The sequence below is a fragment of the Passer domesticus genome, chromosome 2 (genome assembly GCF_036417665.1).
Source record: "Passer domesticus isolate bPasDom1 chromosome 2, bPasDom1.hap1, whole genome shotgun sequence".
Classification (NCBI taxonomy): Eukaryota; Metazoa; Chordata; class Aves; order Passeriformes; family Passeridae; genus Passer; species Passer domesticus.
The window spans coordinates 73,818,403-73,831,596 of record NC_087475.1 but is presented as its reverse complement, the minus strand read 5'-3'; the positions used below and the strand labels follow the sequence as shown (position 1 = coordinate 73,831,596).

General features: G+C 42.5%; 1 long non-coding RNA gene across 1 annotated transcript; it reads left to right on the top strand.

Annotated features, from left to right (window-relative positions):
* The first annotated feature begins 518 nt into the window (after window positions 1–518).
* Window positions 519–11,864, top strand: LOC135295518 (uncharacterized). The gene is made up of 3 exons (XR_010357645.1): window positions 519–661; window positions 9,346–9,488; window positions 11,170–11,864. It is a non-coding gene; the product is annotated as an uncharacterized LOC135295518 (long non-coding RNA).
* Window positions 11,865–13,194: the final 1,330 nt, after the last annotated feature.

The following is a 13,194-nucleotide window of genomic DNA, read 5'->3' as shown; positions in this document are numbered from 1 at the left end:
AAGGAAGGAAGGAAGGAAGGAAGGAAGGAAGGAAGGAAGGAAGGAAGGAAGGAAGGAAGGAAGGAAGGAAGGAAGGAAGGAAGGAAGGAAGGAAGGAAGGAAGGAAGGAAGGAAGGAAGGAAGGAAGGAAGGAAGGAAGGAAGGAAGGAAGGAAGGAAGGAAGGAAGGAAGGAAGGAAGGAAGGAAGGAAGGAAGGAAGGAAGGAAGGAAGGAAGGAAGGAAGGAAGGAAGGAAGGAAGGAAGGAAGGAAGGAAGGAAGGAAGGAAGGAAGGAAGGAAGGAAGGAAGGAAGGAAGGAAGGAAGGAAGGAAGGAAGGAAGGAAGGAAGGAAGGAAGGAAGGAAGGAAGGAAGGAAGGAAGGAAGGAAGGAAGGAAGGAAGGAAGGAAGGAAGGAAGGAAGGAAGGAAGGAAGGAAGGAAGGAAGGAAGGAAGGAAGGAAGGAAGGAAGGAAGGAAGGAAGGAAGGAAGGAAGGAAGGAAGGAAGGAAGGAAGGAAGGAAGGAAGGAAGGAAGGAAGGAAGGAAGGAAGGAAGGAAGGAAGGAAGGAAGGCCTATTCCAGGTCCTTTCCTGACACCCTAAACTACTGTGTCTGCCGACATGGCATGGTTGAGGCTGCCCGCCTCCAGGATCTCCAGTGAGCTTCATATTCTGTTCTCGCCTTGGTGAGCCTTCAGCTTATTTGATGTTTCCTCTGTGTGTGCTTTGATGGCTTTGGGCTCTTCTGTGCCTCCTCTCATCTCTCCGAACAAACTTTTATGTTGGACTTCGGTTATCTTATTCATTCTCCTGCAGCCTTTGTCCCTCTGTTTTCCAACTTGACTTCTTCAACATTATCTAAACAGAAAAATCTGTCCTTTGGAGCAGGTCTTATTTGGACATAACGTCAGCCACTGTGGCATAATTTTGATGAAACATCTATTGCACACACACCAAGCACCACTCTGCAAAGGTGCTAAGGACCAGAACTGCTGTGTGTGCTCTTACTGGGGCTTTGTTCCCTGCTTCCTGAGACCTGGCTTCATGTTCCAAAGATAGCCCAACCCACATCATGTGAGCAGTGTAACTAGACTCCAAATTGCCTGTCTAATGAAGCAGGGCAACCCTTTTTATGACTCTGCAGGAACTTCAGTCATGCCCAGGGCCCCTTGAGATGGCACATGATCTAAAAACATTCACAAAATTATTGTCCCTGTACTGGACAATGAACCAAAGGCCAGCTGACCCAGAGTGATCTAAAGTTAGATCTCTTAGCCTCCAAAGCTGTGGCCGTTTGAAAACTACTCTTGATAATAGCTGGGGCTAATACAGACAGGCAAATTTTTGTGCTCAGGGATGTTCCCTGGCCCATTTCATTTCCTAAGAGAGGTGCAGCCAGACATGCCCTTCCCCAGATCCCCATTATTTCCCATAGCAGACCTGCATTCTCACATCTTCCAACTCTCTTTCACCTTCATGCTTTTGTCTCCAAAGCATTTGCCTTTACATGAATGACCCTGTTCTGCATTGTACATCTTCTCCCAAGTGGTATTCTCCTGTCTCCATTTACCAGGCCTCTACTATCCTCTAATTTAGCATTTCTTCATGAATATTTATTGCCATTACTCCAAGCATAGTCTCTAGCATGTTCTCCTGTCTGCTGCACAGGCATACACATGGGCACAGGTGCCAGCCTTTGTGAGAAGCTCGGTGGGAGCGTGGAAAAGGTGCAAGTTCTGAAGGTTTGGAGAAGGCCTGCACACTATAAGCTTTTCTGGTCCCCAGCTTCATCCTTGTTTATTGAAAATTCAAAGCTCTTCTGTTGCAGGGATGAACCCTGCCCTTGGGCATGTTCTGCTTTTAAATTTCCAGCTGTATGTGAACATGGCTGGGCCAGCAGTCAGCGCTCCCACAGAGATGGCTGTGCCCTTGGTATTCATCCCACCAATGCTGCAGTGACACAACTGTGAGCCTCTGTCACTAGTGGGTCCCAGTGAACCCATCAGGCAGCCTTGCAAACCAGGCACGACCTTCACACTGACCTCCTCTGCTCCACATAGCAGTGAGCCACTGCCCTTCAGAGCAGCTTAGCATCAAACGAATAAACCAGACCTGAGTTTCAAGGGCTTCCTTGCAAAAGGGAATTTTACATTTCATCTGCTGCAGACAAAATAAAGTGCTAGAGCTCCAGGCAGTCTGCAGTGGCTCCCCAGCAGCCCATGTCAGCAGGACCAGGCAGTGTCTCACATGGTGCTCTCCTGGCTGCAAGACCTGCTGCTTCCCCTTGCAGTGCCATTTGATTCATAGCAGTTCATTCAAGGTGTGCAATTAAAACCCCACAACACCCAAACAGATTTGGCCTTTTCTAAATGATTTGTTATTCTAACCAAAAACAGTGTCTAAAGAGGGTTGTTAGAAGAATATGTGTTTCCTTACAGTTTAATTTCCCTTTAATAAAAAAGACAGGGCACAGTGAAATAGAAGGCTGACATTTTAATTTTATTGTCTACCATAATCCCAACAGAGATTGTAAGAGAAGTAAATGTCAGTGGCAAAATGATTACAGAATAATGAAAATAACTTTTCAAATTACTGTATTTGGACTAAGTTCTAAGGTAAAAACCAACAAAATCAGCTCTGTCCATTTTTTAAAATTTAGTTTATACAATGTTATGAAAAAATGAATACCATCTATAATACTCAACTTTTCATCCCACTTGAAACCTATGATTGAGAAGCCTGTGGGGCTTGGAATTGGACTCATCTTGAGGAGACTTTCCAAATATTTCATTGGTTTTAGTTACTCAAGCAATGCAGTCATTTGCAATGCAGTTTCTGACTTTAGTGATTGCTACCAATTCTTCTTCTGTGTTAATGTCCTTGCACAGCCACCTTGGCTGATGACAAAGTTTATGGCTAATTCATTATAGTTATTCAGCCGTTTCTAGTGAATTAATGTTATGGATGGGCTACAAACTGCTGAGATCCACACACAAAACTGTGAAGGAACAGCTGCACTCCATAGTGCTCTCAAATAGCTGAAATTACAGTGGCTTCTGTGGCACAACTCTCTAAACCAAAATGTTTAATGAAGAAGTGTCACTGGCCATTATCCCCAAAAGTTTGTGCCAATGTCAAAAAAAGGTGGAAGGTTATAGAGCCCAGAACAAACTGAAATGGAGACCTCTAGAGATGAGGGGCTGAGAGATGATTGGCAGACACTCGAAACTAAGAGCAAATTAAACTAATGGTTAATTGCTATTTGATTTCTCTCTGTTTGAGAAACAGAGCTTCATCAGTCTCAGTAAGTAAACAGAATGATTCAAGAGTAAAACCTCTTGGTGGGATAATTTTGTCCTCTTAGCAGAAATAACCTTTAACAGACCAGAGTTTGTCTAAACATTTGTGACATAGAGGTATCTTGTTGGTCAGCACTATTATCTAAGCACACTTCATTCACAACTGCCCAAATTTACTGTTCCTTTCATAGGTCATTATGTCACAGAAGACTAGGTGAAGCACCCAATTTGAATGCAGAAACCTCCACCTCAACTCTCATCACCCTGGAAGCAAACCCAGAATCTGTAACCAGAGCTGATATCTGTGTTTTGTACTTGGAAATTATAGCAGGCTGATTTTTTTGGGATCTAGGTTCCCTGGAAAAATCTTGCATTGCGATGAAGTTCATTGAATGGGCTTTGTTTTGAGGGCAGTCAGTGAAAAATAAAACTGCCCACATGAGAATTTGTTTGGCATGTGTCTTTGGAGGATGTGTAAGAGTAAAGTATTCACAGTCATATCCCAAAGTGGAAGACCTGCATTGATTTTTTTTCCTCCCCTCATCCATTTAATCAATCAAAATTCATAGCTGCATCATATTCTTCAGGTTACATTTCACTTTCTTTGTTCACCTTATGGCCCTCTGGACACCGTGCAAGGTCTTTCTGAGCACAGTAATAATTAAATACAAGCACCATCTATTTTATTGGAGCCTATATTTATTTCACAACCTCAGAGAACTGCTGGAGAAATTATTGCTAAGCTATATGGCTGCAGAGACCATACCTGGGGCACCTTTCCTGGCACGGCTCCTCGGAAGGTTCCCATTAACCACCTGCCAATCAGGACCAGGTCTGGAACACATCACCACTCCTATCCCTTTTTAAACTTGTTCATTTCGTTCTGTATGACTTGTTTTCAATAAGGCACAGCTACAATGTTGCTTGGTTTATGTTCCATGGGGCTGCCAAAGATTTGAGCAAATAAGGAGCGGGAAGCTGATTTTAGGCCAAGGCAATGTCTCTATAACCCCCTCCCCAAACAAGCTCACTGACAGCCCACTCCAGGGAGATTTGTGTTTTCTCAAATGAAATTAGGTAAAAGCTTATGGTGTGAAATGAAGGGCAGCATGGTCCTCCCAGACCCATTCTTTCCCTCCCTCTCAGGCTGTTGAGCACAGGGCAGGAGCGACAGGTACAGTGGCCATCAGCAATGGGACAGTGTTCACCCACGGAAATCACCAAGGGGACTCTCTGCTCTGGTAGAGATACCTCCTCCACTACTTGCTTTCCTCTTGTTCAATATTTCTGAAGAAACAGTTTTGAACAGTAAAAATCTGCTCTTGTATCTTAGCCAAAGTTCTCCAACGTTCATATGACCCAGCACATCAAAGTGCTGATAGGAAAGATATGGAATATTTGGGGATGATTGATTATCCCCAAATAAGCCTTCCCATTTAATTGCCTTCCCTAACTAAACGAAGCACTGTGGATGCAGCATTTCAACAAAAGCACGAGGAGGTGGGCTCTCAAGGCCACTGCTCAGATGAGGTAAACCTGTCCCACTCCAGGCAGTCTCTGGGTACCTCCCTGGGAGGGAAGTCTCACCTGTGGTTAAACTGTTCTCAGTGGAACACTCCTCTCTGTACTCCCTGGACTGTATTACTGCACAAGGAACCTCTGAGAAAACATCTGTCTTTGGTGGGTCTTCAGTGCCAATTCATTAAAGTTACATTTGCCAAGGAAACAAAAACAATAACAGAAAGAGTAAATATTGGAAAAGACAAGCTAATTCCAGCATTGCCTGAAGTAACTGGAGCAACAGCAGTAATGGTGGCAAATCTTGGATGGGGCAGGTAAAGCCCTCTTCTTGGGGAAGGTGTCAGAAAACAGAAAGAGGGATGAACTTGATCCAGCAGCACAGCTGCTGCATTGTTTTATTTTAAAGACAATGTTTATTTTAACAATTTGTGATTAGCACCATCACAGGTACAATGGGATATTTTTTCTAACAGCTGCAGCAGAAATTTAGGAAACAAAGGAAATTTGGGTAAAGGAGCTCTTGAAGTTTGTTTCCCACTATGAACATATAAAATATTGTACACCAGCGTATTGTTATTCTAATTTTTGCAGACTATTTTGTCTCTTCTCTGACTTCTCTAAGTGTTCTTTGCCACTGCAGGGATTATTGTGCTAATAAAAGAGATTGCCATTCTTGGTGGAGTCCTTGAGCAGGAGATTTCTGTTTCTAATTGTTTTCTTATTGTTGGCTTTGAACTTCACATCTTTTGTGCTGATGTGTGCCTTGAAAGCCCTTCTCGGGGAATATAGTATTACTAATGTGAGATGTTGATCAGCCCCCATGGCAGGATGTTTATATACACAGGAATGTTTTGATCTGTGGCTATAGCTTGAGTCTGGATCTTGCTTGGGTTAATTTGGATGCTGTTTTCTTTGATTCTGGCAGACTTCCTTCACTCTTTCTTGGGTTTACTCCATAGGTTTCATGTCTTTGATTTATCAATGGCCAGAGAATTATATTTTTCCCCATTTTTACAGATTTTATGGTAAGTGCTATGTTGTCAGCAGTTCCTGTTTAATATGTAGAGAGTTTAAAATTTATGAGCAGCATATTGTTGTTGCTCTGTTGAATTATTAGCAGATTCCCTTGAATTTGGTGTGTTTATATAGTATTTGTAACTTTTGATTAAATACAGTGCAGTCCTTGGGACATGTGCAGTACTTACATTTGAGTGTTACCAAGCAACCTCACGTGATTTTTGTATCTGTGATTGTCACAAGGGACTGTGAGGTGCTGGCTCAAAAGCAAACTTGCTGCTGCTCTACTTGGGGGGAAAAAAAGAAAAAAGATAAATTATTCCAGATTTGCCATGCTGGCTGAAATCCACGGTTGGGCCGGTCTAATCTGGTCTCCCTTGTCCAGCACCAGCTGCAAGCTGCAGAGGAAAACTGAAACAAATAAACTGACAAAATCTGAGAGATATGTAGGCAATTTACAGTGTGATTTACAAGATCAGAGCACTCTTGCTGACTTACAGGGGTGGCCTGGGGCAGACAAGTGTCATTACCTTTATTAAACCTCCAGGGCAGCAGGTTGAAAGGAGTTCAAGTGAGGTGTGTGGTGGTTTGAGGGGGGTTGACACAACACTGGGAGGGGATGTGGCATTCTCCCCTTGGCAGAAGAGGGGATGAAGGGCTGGGAAAGGCCACTTGGACAGCACTTCTACCACTGGAAGATGCAAGGGAAGCTGGTGGATGCTGATCCTCCCGTGGCTTGGCATGTACCTGGACGTGCTGCCCTCAAAGAGGTGATTCTCCCAGTTAGGTTTAATTATCACTTTGATGATGAAAAATATACCATGAGAATTGCTACTACTGCTGGTCTCAGGAAAGGACCAGGTGAAACCTGTTCAGAATATTCATCTTGCTCATCCTGGACACGCAGGAGGATAAAGGATGAGACTCAGGAAAGTGCTTTAGAACCTTCTCCTCAAGCAAGGCTGTAATGAGTGATCAGAAAAACCTGGCCTATGTCCCTGGGACCTGCCCCTCTGCCAGGTGCCCTAATGACAGCCTTGTTTCTCATGGGCCCCTGGCTGTGGAGGATAGCCCACTAAAGTGCTTACTGCCCAGCAATCTGATCTCTCTTGAGAAGAATCCTCAATTCACTTCCCCCATAAGCTTAAAATGACCTAGAATTCACATCCCTTTCACCTCACAGTCCTCATTCCCCAGGTCCTGCCCCCCATCTCTTACAAAATCTCTCCCCATATATGCTGCAGCAACAAAACCACGATTATTTTATGGGCATGTATAAGATCCTTCTTGTAAGACCTTTGGGGTGGGAGATGCCCAAAGTAGGGCACACTGTTTTAGTCCAGAAAGAGGTCTGATTTTGGGTTTAAACAGTCGAGTAATTTTGCTAAAGGAACCAGTTCTATGCTTACTCCATATTGCTGGAGTAACCACAGCCACTCATTTCTGGCTCCCTCCAGGATGTTCAGTGCCTGGCAAGATCAGCTCTACACACTCATCACAAGTATCTCAGCAACCCAAAGTCAGAACCTGCCTCCAGACACCTAAGAAGAGAGTTTGAACCATCAAGGACTTGTCATGGTCCCCTGAGTTGCTCCAAAATGATTCAGAACAAAACAGGATGCAGAGGTCTTCTTCAGTTAGTATTTCTGGAGCATCTATAAGAATCAGCAGGCTCTCATAAAACCCTTGTGAAGATGAAGACATGGTCCCAGAAAGTGCTTCATCACAGTTCCCATCCCAAAGACAGATTCCATCCTTTATATCAGCAGTGGAGCAGCTCCTTTTGAATATGAATTAATGGTGGGGTTTTTTTCACAGAATATTTGAAGCCCTTCTAAGCTGTCTTTATGCTAGTGCTGATAGTGTGATTTTACAAATAGCCTCTGCTGCTGTGAAGATAAGCCAGGCTCTGCATTAATGCTGTTGCTGCACATTCTAATCCAGCAAACCACCTCCAGATCTCTCAGCTTCCAAAATAGGAGCTGTCAAACAGTTTTCTGTTCTGTCAAGATTTTAGGAGTCTTCTGGACAAGAAGAGTGTCTCCTAAACACATTCCAACATTTTCTAAGTTCCTACTGGTTTTCTAAGAACTTTTACCAAGTCTCCCAACAGTATATGGAGGTTTATAGCAACTAAACAAATTTTGACAGAATGCCTTCATTCCATTTTCTTTCCTCTTCTCAATCATTAAGGCATCCTGAACAAAGAGCCATAAAGATAACATTTGCAGTGAAGTCTTTTCTAATATCAATTTAATAATCCTCAGATCAAGATATGAAAAGAAAAAATATATAACATATAATTAAATTTAGCATATTGAAAGGCACACGTTTATCTGCTGTAAACCCATCTGACCACACATTGCCCAGCAAATATCTATGTGCAACAATTCACACTCAGAAACAGACACAGAAGTCACAGTGGAAGAACTTTGAGCCACTAGTGCCTGCATTTTTCTCTAGAGGAAAATAATTTAAAGTCTCCAGTTAGAGGTTTCCAGCAGAGCTGAATTACACAATCCATGCTGAGTTGGGAAGACTGGGCAGTGTCTCTGTGAACAACTTTCATGCTTTAGGGCTGCACGTACAGCAGTGAAAGTGCAAATAACATCTGGTTCTCAACACTGTTACATCAAGGGGCATCCCCCAGCCATTAGTCCAGGTGTTAATCCTTCTTCCAGTAGAAATCAGAGAACACCTGGAATGGGGGAAATCCTTTGGGAACAACAAATCGGAAAAACAGCTTTAACTTCAAAATGTGTTTTAAGGCAAGATTTTCTGATGTACCTAATGTCAGAAGCAAGTACCAACAATGAATCTTAAAACACTCAGCAGGTGAGTTTGTGGGAGGTGAGTGCCAGGTCAGCTCTGGGATTTGTACAGATGGAGATGATGCCTTGAAGAGTACCCACTGAGGTGGATAGGGTGAAGGAGGGAGAGGCTGCTAAGGCAGGAGCTCCAGGTGGTGAAAGCAACTTCTCTGTGTTACACTTGGACAATAGGGTTTCCACACACAAGCCTGATCTCCACAGGTACTCCCACATGCTGCCTGGAAGCAATCTGCCCCAGGGGGTTCCTGGGATAGAAGACTACCAGGACGGATTAGGACACAGCAGAGATGAAGCCAAGACAGGGAAGGAAGGGACAAAGTGGGATAAAGCCAAACATCCTTTTCTGCTGGATTTCCTTTAATTGTCAAGACAAAGCCCTGGTAGAGAAAAGTTTTGTTCTACACAAAAACTGAAGGATATTTCACTCTGTTGGCTGTGTGCCATCTGTAATCCCAGCTGATGTTTTATGATGCCAGCATGGGGTCTACATTGACATTTTCACTGAGGGCTTCAGGTGTCAGACTTGTACCTGAGGAGTAGTTAGATTTACTACAGATGTCTCCCATTTTTGCTTGTGTTCATTTATATGTGATTGGCATGCCTCCTTCCATTAAAAACATAAACTCCCCTCCTCATAGCCCTCAGTTCTTGGGTGAGATTAGAAACACAGGTATTTTTAACAAGCTATATTTCTTTTTTCAGAATTCTGACTTTTTCTAGGGAAAAAGACCACAATAACAGCAATAGGAGAAGCTATTTCAAGAGCACTGACACCTGGCTGCTTTCTATGGTCCTTTCCTATCCTACTTCCCCATCATCTGCTATCAATTCCTAATCTAGATGAGGTATGTCAAAGGGTAAATACCTGTCTTTCCCCCTTAGTACTTATTTTGAACCCGTTGCCTATAAATCTGCTTAATTTCTATTTGAATCTCCTCTATTTAAGCAGCTCTGCAACCTCCTGGGACAACTAAGTAATAAAAAGGAAAAATTACTACTCACTTAAAATCATAAAATCATTTAAGTTGGATAAGACATTCAAGATCATTGCATCTGGCCATTAACCCAGCACTGCCACTAAACCATTTCCCCAAGTGCCACACCTACATGTCTTTTAAATACATCCTGGGATGGTGACTCCACCACTTCCCTGGGCAGCCTTTTCCAGCGCTTGACAATCCTTTCCATGAAGAAATTCTTCCTACCTTGTAAAGAAATACTTTCTGTTTTGAAAAATCTTGATATTTAGAATTTGGAAAATTACCATTAGGAATTATGGTTTGTTTCCAATCCTTCAACCAGCTCTCAGTCCAAAAAGGACCTATTTCCAGTCCCATAGCAACATAACTTCTTTCACAACCTTCAGTGTGTAACTTTATCACAAACTTTTTTTGCAAACCTACACTTGCTATAAACAAATAAGAATGCAGCCTTTATCAGCATGCTCCCTTTACCACCCTCCCAGAGCACCACTGGTTGTTCCTCTCCAACAGGAACTGAGTCAGAGGCTCCACTGAGTTTCCCCAAAATATAATGTTTACCCATGTGGTGAAACGATCCTGTTCTGCATCAGGGTTTGCCACCTTACCAGGGTTGGAAGTCAGAGGCACTGACTGATAGTGCCTTTTTGGAGCCCTTTAGTGGATAAAGTTCCACTGAAAATCCACAAGGTCTCTAGCAAGCAGCTGTTTGTAATAACAACTCATACACCTTGGCCCACAGCCCCCTAATTGTGCATTGGAGCCCTTCAGCACACCCAAATCAGTGTTATCCCAATCTCACTACTGGATAGGATGTGGTTTTCTTGTTTAATCTGCTATACCCCATCTCTTCATCTCAACCCGATCTAGCTCTGCTCACCTATTTGCAAAGAATCTGCTCATGGTCTTTTGTTTTAAGACTGATGCAGAAAATTCCCTGATCTTTATCACTCTGGCTTCATCATCTGTAAATGACCTTTTGACATGTTGGTCATCAAGTGTTCCTACTAGTTTCCTGACTGTATTCTTGCTTTTCAGCTTTTTGTTATCCCCCTTTTCCAGGTACAATTATTTCTTCTGTAGCTCTCTTATTTTTCTGTTTGCATTTCAACTACCATGTTTTATGGCTGCTGTGTTCCCTCTTTTGGGTAATCTTTTCTAGTCTTTCCCCTTTCTGATTCTGTTGGGCCACACACAGTTTTCATTGCATGACTTTCTTATGTTTTTGCTAGCAGGTTTAGGAGTGCAGACCACATGCAGGATGGGCTGGCCATTTGTTTTTTAATAATCATGTTCCTTTCTTGAGGCCCCACACCTTTTATATTGTTGTGCTGTATCCTCACTGAACAGTGTGTTACAACTCCACATCCTCAGCCCTGCTCCTTGACTCACTGGGGCTATGCAGGGCAACACACTCACCTGGCAGTGTTGCTGCACAGAAAACTGAGACAGGCACGTTTGCTTGAATACCTCAATCTGAAACCTGTGAAATTCTGACTTTTTTGATGGTTTTCTTTCCTAAAATGAGCTTTTGTGTCTGTTTCAGGTACCTGTGGAATAAAAACAATTACAAATCTTACAAACCAAACCACTGAAAAATTAGGAAGACTACAAGATGAGTTATTCCATCATTCCTTGGCCCTCCTCAGCACTTTGTTCTAGGAAGGTGACATCATCGGTCAAAAGAAAAATTGATTCTCCATATGTGTGAATGATAGTGAGGACTTTTTTCTTCTCTTATTAATATTCTCTGGCTGTGTGGCTTTTCCTATTGCAAATATACACAGGTATTAAAAGAGATGTGACAATATATACTTATAGTTTTAACATTCTAAGGATTTTTTTTACTGCATTTTAGAAACAGTTACGGTGCTTGATTTGCTGCTGCATTTGTACAATTGGAAAAGAATTGCTGGAAAAGGTTGGTAAGTTAAGGAAACTGTATGGTTTACAGGCAAAATTCAATGAAGAGTCTGATTAGTTCATGATTTATTTTATGCTTTTAAAGGCAAATGAATTCAAAGTATTTAGAGAGTGTTTTGTGTCCCAGAGGTCCTGTTAGAACTTAATATGGTCTTCTACTTGCTGGAATAGTCCTAAAGAAATAAGTGATATGTCACAACTGTAAGTGAAGGAATGCTGTGTAATATAAACAAATTATCAGTAAAACTGAACCAGGGTTACTTGCCTAATAAATTAGTTTTTGGCACATATTTCACAAACATTAATTTTAATGTCTACATCCTCTGTTTTTATTTCCTAGTGATACAGTTTTATGATTGTGACCTCAACAAGGATCTCTATTGATTGTTACCCACAATTGTTTGGCTTCAGTCTCTAACCTGTCAAAACTAAGCCTGTGCCTGGATGTGGGAAGAATAAAGGAATAAGCCAGACCACTTAGTGAAAAGTTGTACAAAGAAACAGCCATGACTTTTTACCTGGACAGAATTTTAAGAGAATGTTATTTCAATTCAAACCCCAGAAGTGAGGTCTAGTGGACCTAACTTCAGATTAGATATTAAAAGATTTTTTTTTAAGACCTCAAAAAAACCCAACAAACAGGTTCAGGTTTAGATTAAACATTAGAAAAATATTTTCACTGTAAGGATGATTAGGCACTGGAATAAGTTGCTCAGGGAGATGGTGGGGTGGAGGGAAGTAACCAAGGGGTGTCTGGATGTGGCTTGGGCATGATCATGATGGTGCTGGGTTGATGGTGGGAGTAAATGATCCTGAAGGTTTTTTCCAACCTTGATGATTCTGTGATTACATAACTTGAGGCATGTCATTCAGCTGTCAGCCTCAGAGAGCTAGAGAGCTCCTTGTGAGTCAGTCAGGAGCAACAGGCACAACAGGGCGGGTGATTCACCCTCCAAAGGTGCCCATTTCTGCCCCAGGACTATGAAAGAGAGCTCACATAATGAACTTTGGATCCAGCCAGCTCTCAGACTCCAGCTTTGCTTGAAATGGATTCCCCCAGAAGTTATCTGCAGTGCACATATACACCCTGGCACAGTTTGCAACATGAGGAAAGAATCTGATGCCACAGAGATGACAAAGCTACCCAGACCCCACAAATCACGTGGATAGCACAGGACTGGGGTTTTGTATCCCACAGTAGTGTCCTGGCAGGTGGAGAGATGGATATATCCAGGTGGGCTGCTGGAAAAGGACAGAGCTGCCCTTGGTCACATCTGGCCACAGGCACAGGAATTGGTATGAATAGCACATGGAGTGTACAACAGAGCTGAGGGAGAAGTCAGCATCCTCCAAATAAAACCCATAAGCAAAGGCCAGACATGGTGTCGGATGCCTCAGTTTTCCTTTCCCATTTCAGTTTTTTTCCTCAGATGTTGTAAAGTTTCTCAGAGCTGCCAGCTAGAGTATGCCAGAAAATCCTAATTTTGTTAAAAGAAAATTACTTTATTTGTGCCAAGAAAACTGCATTTTCAGCAGCACTGAAGAACTTGGCCTCGGGACCAAATGATGGAAATACCTTCTTCTTATTCTTACCACATCTGTCCAAGTTCTAGCAAATCATTTCAGGGCTCCAAACGTTTCAATGTTC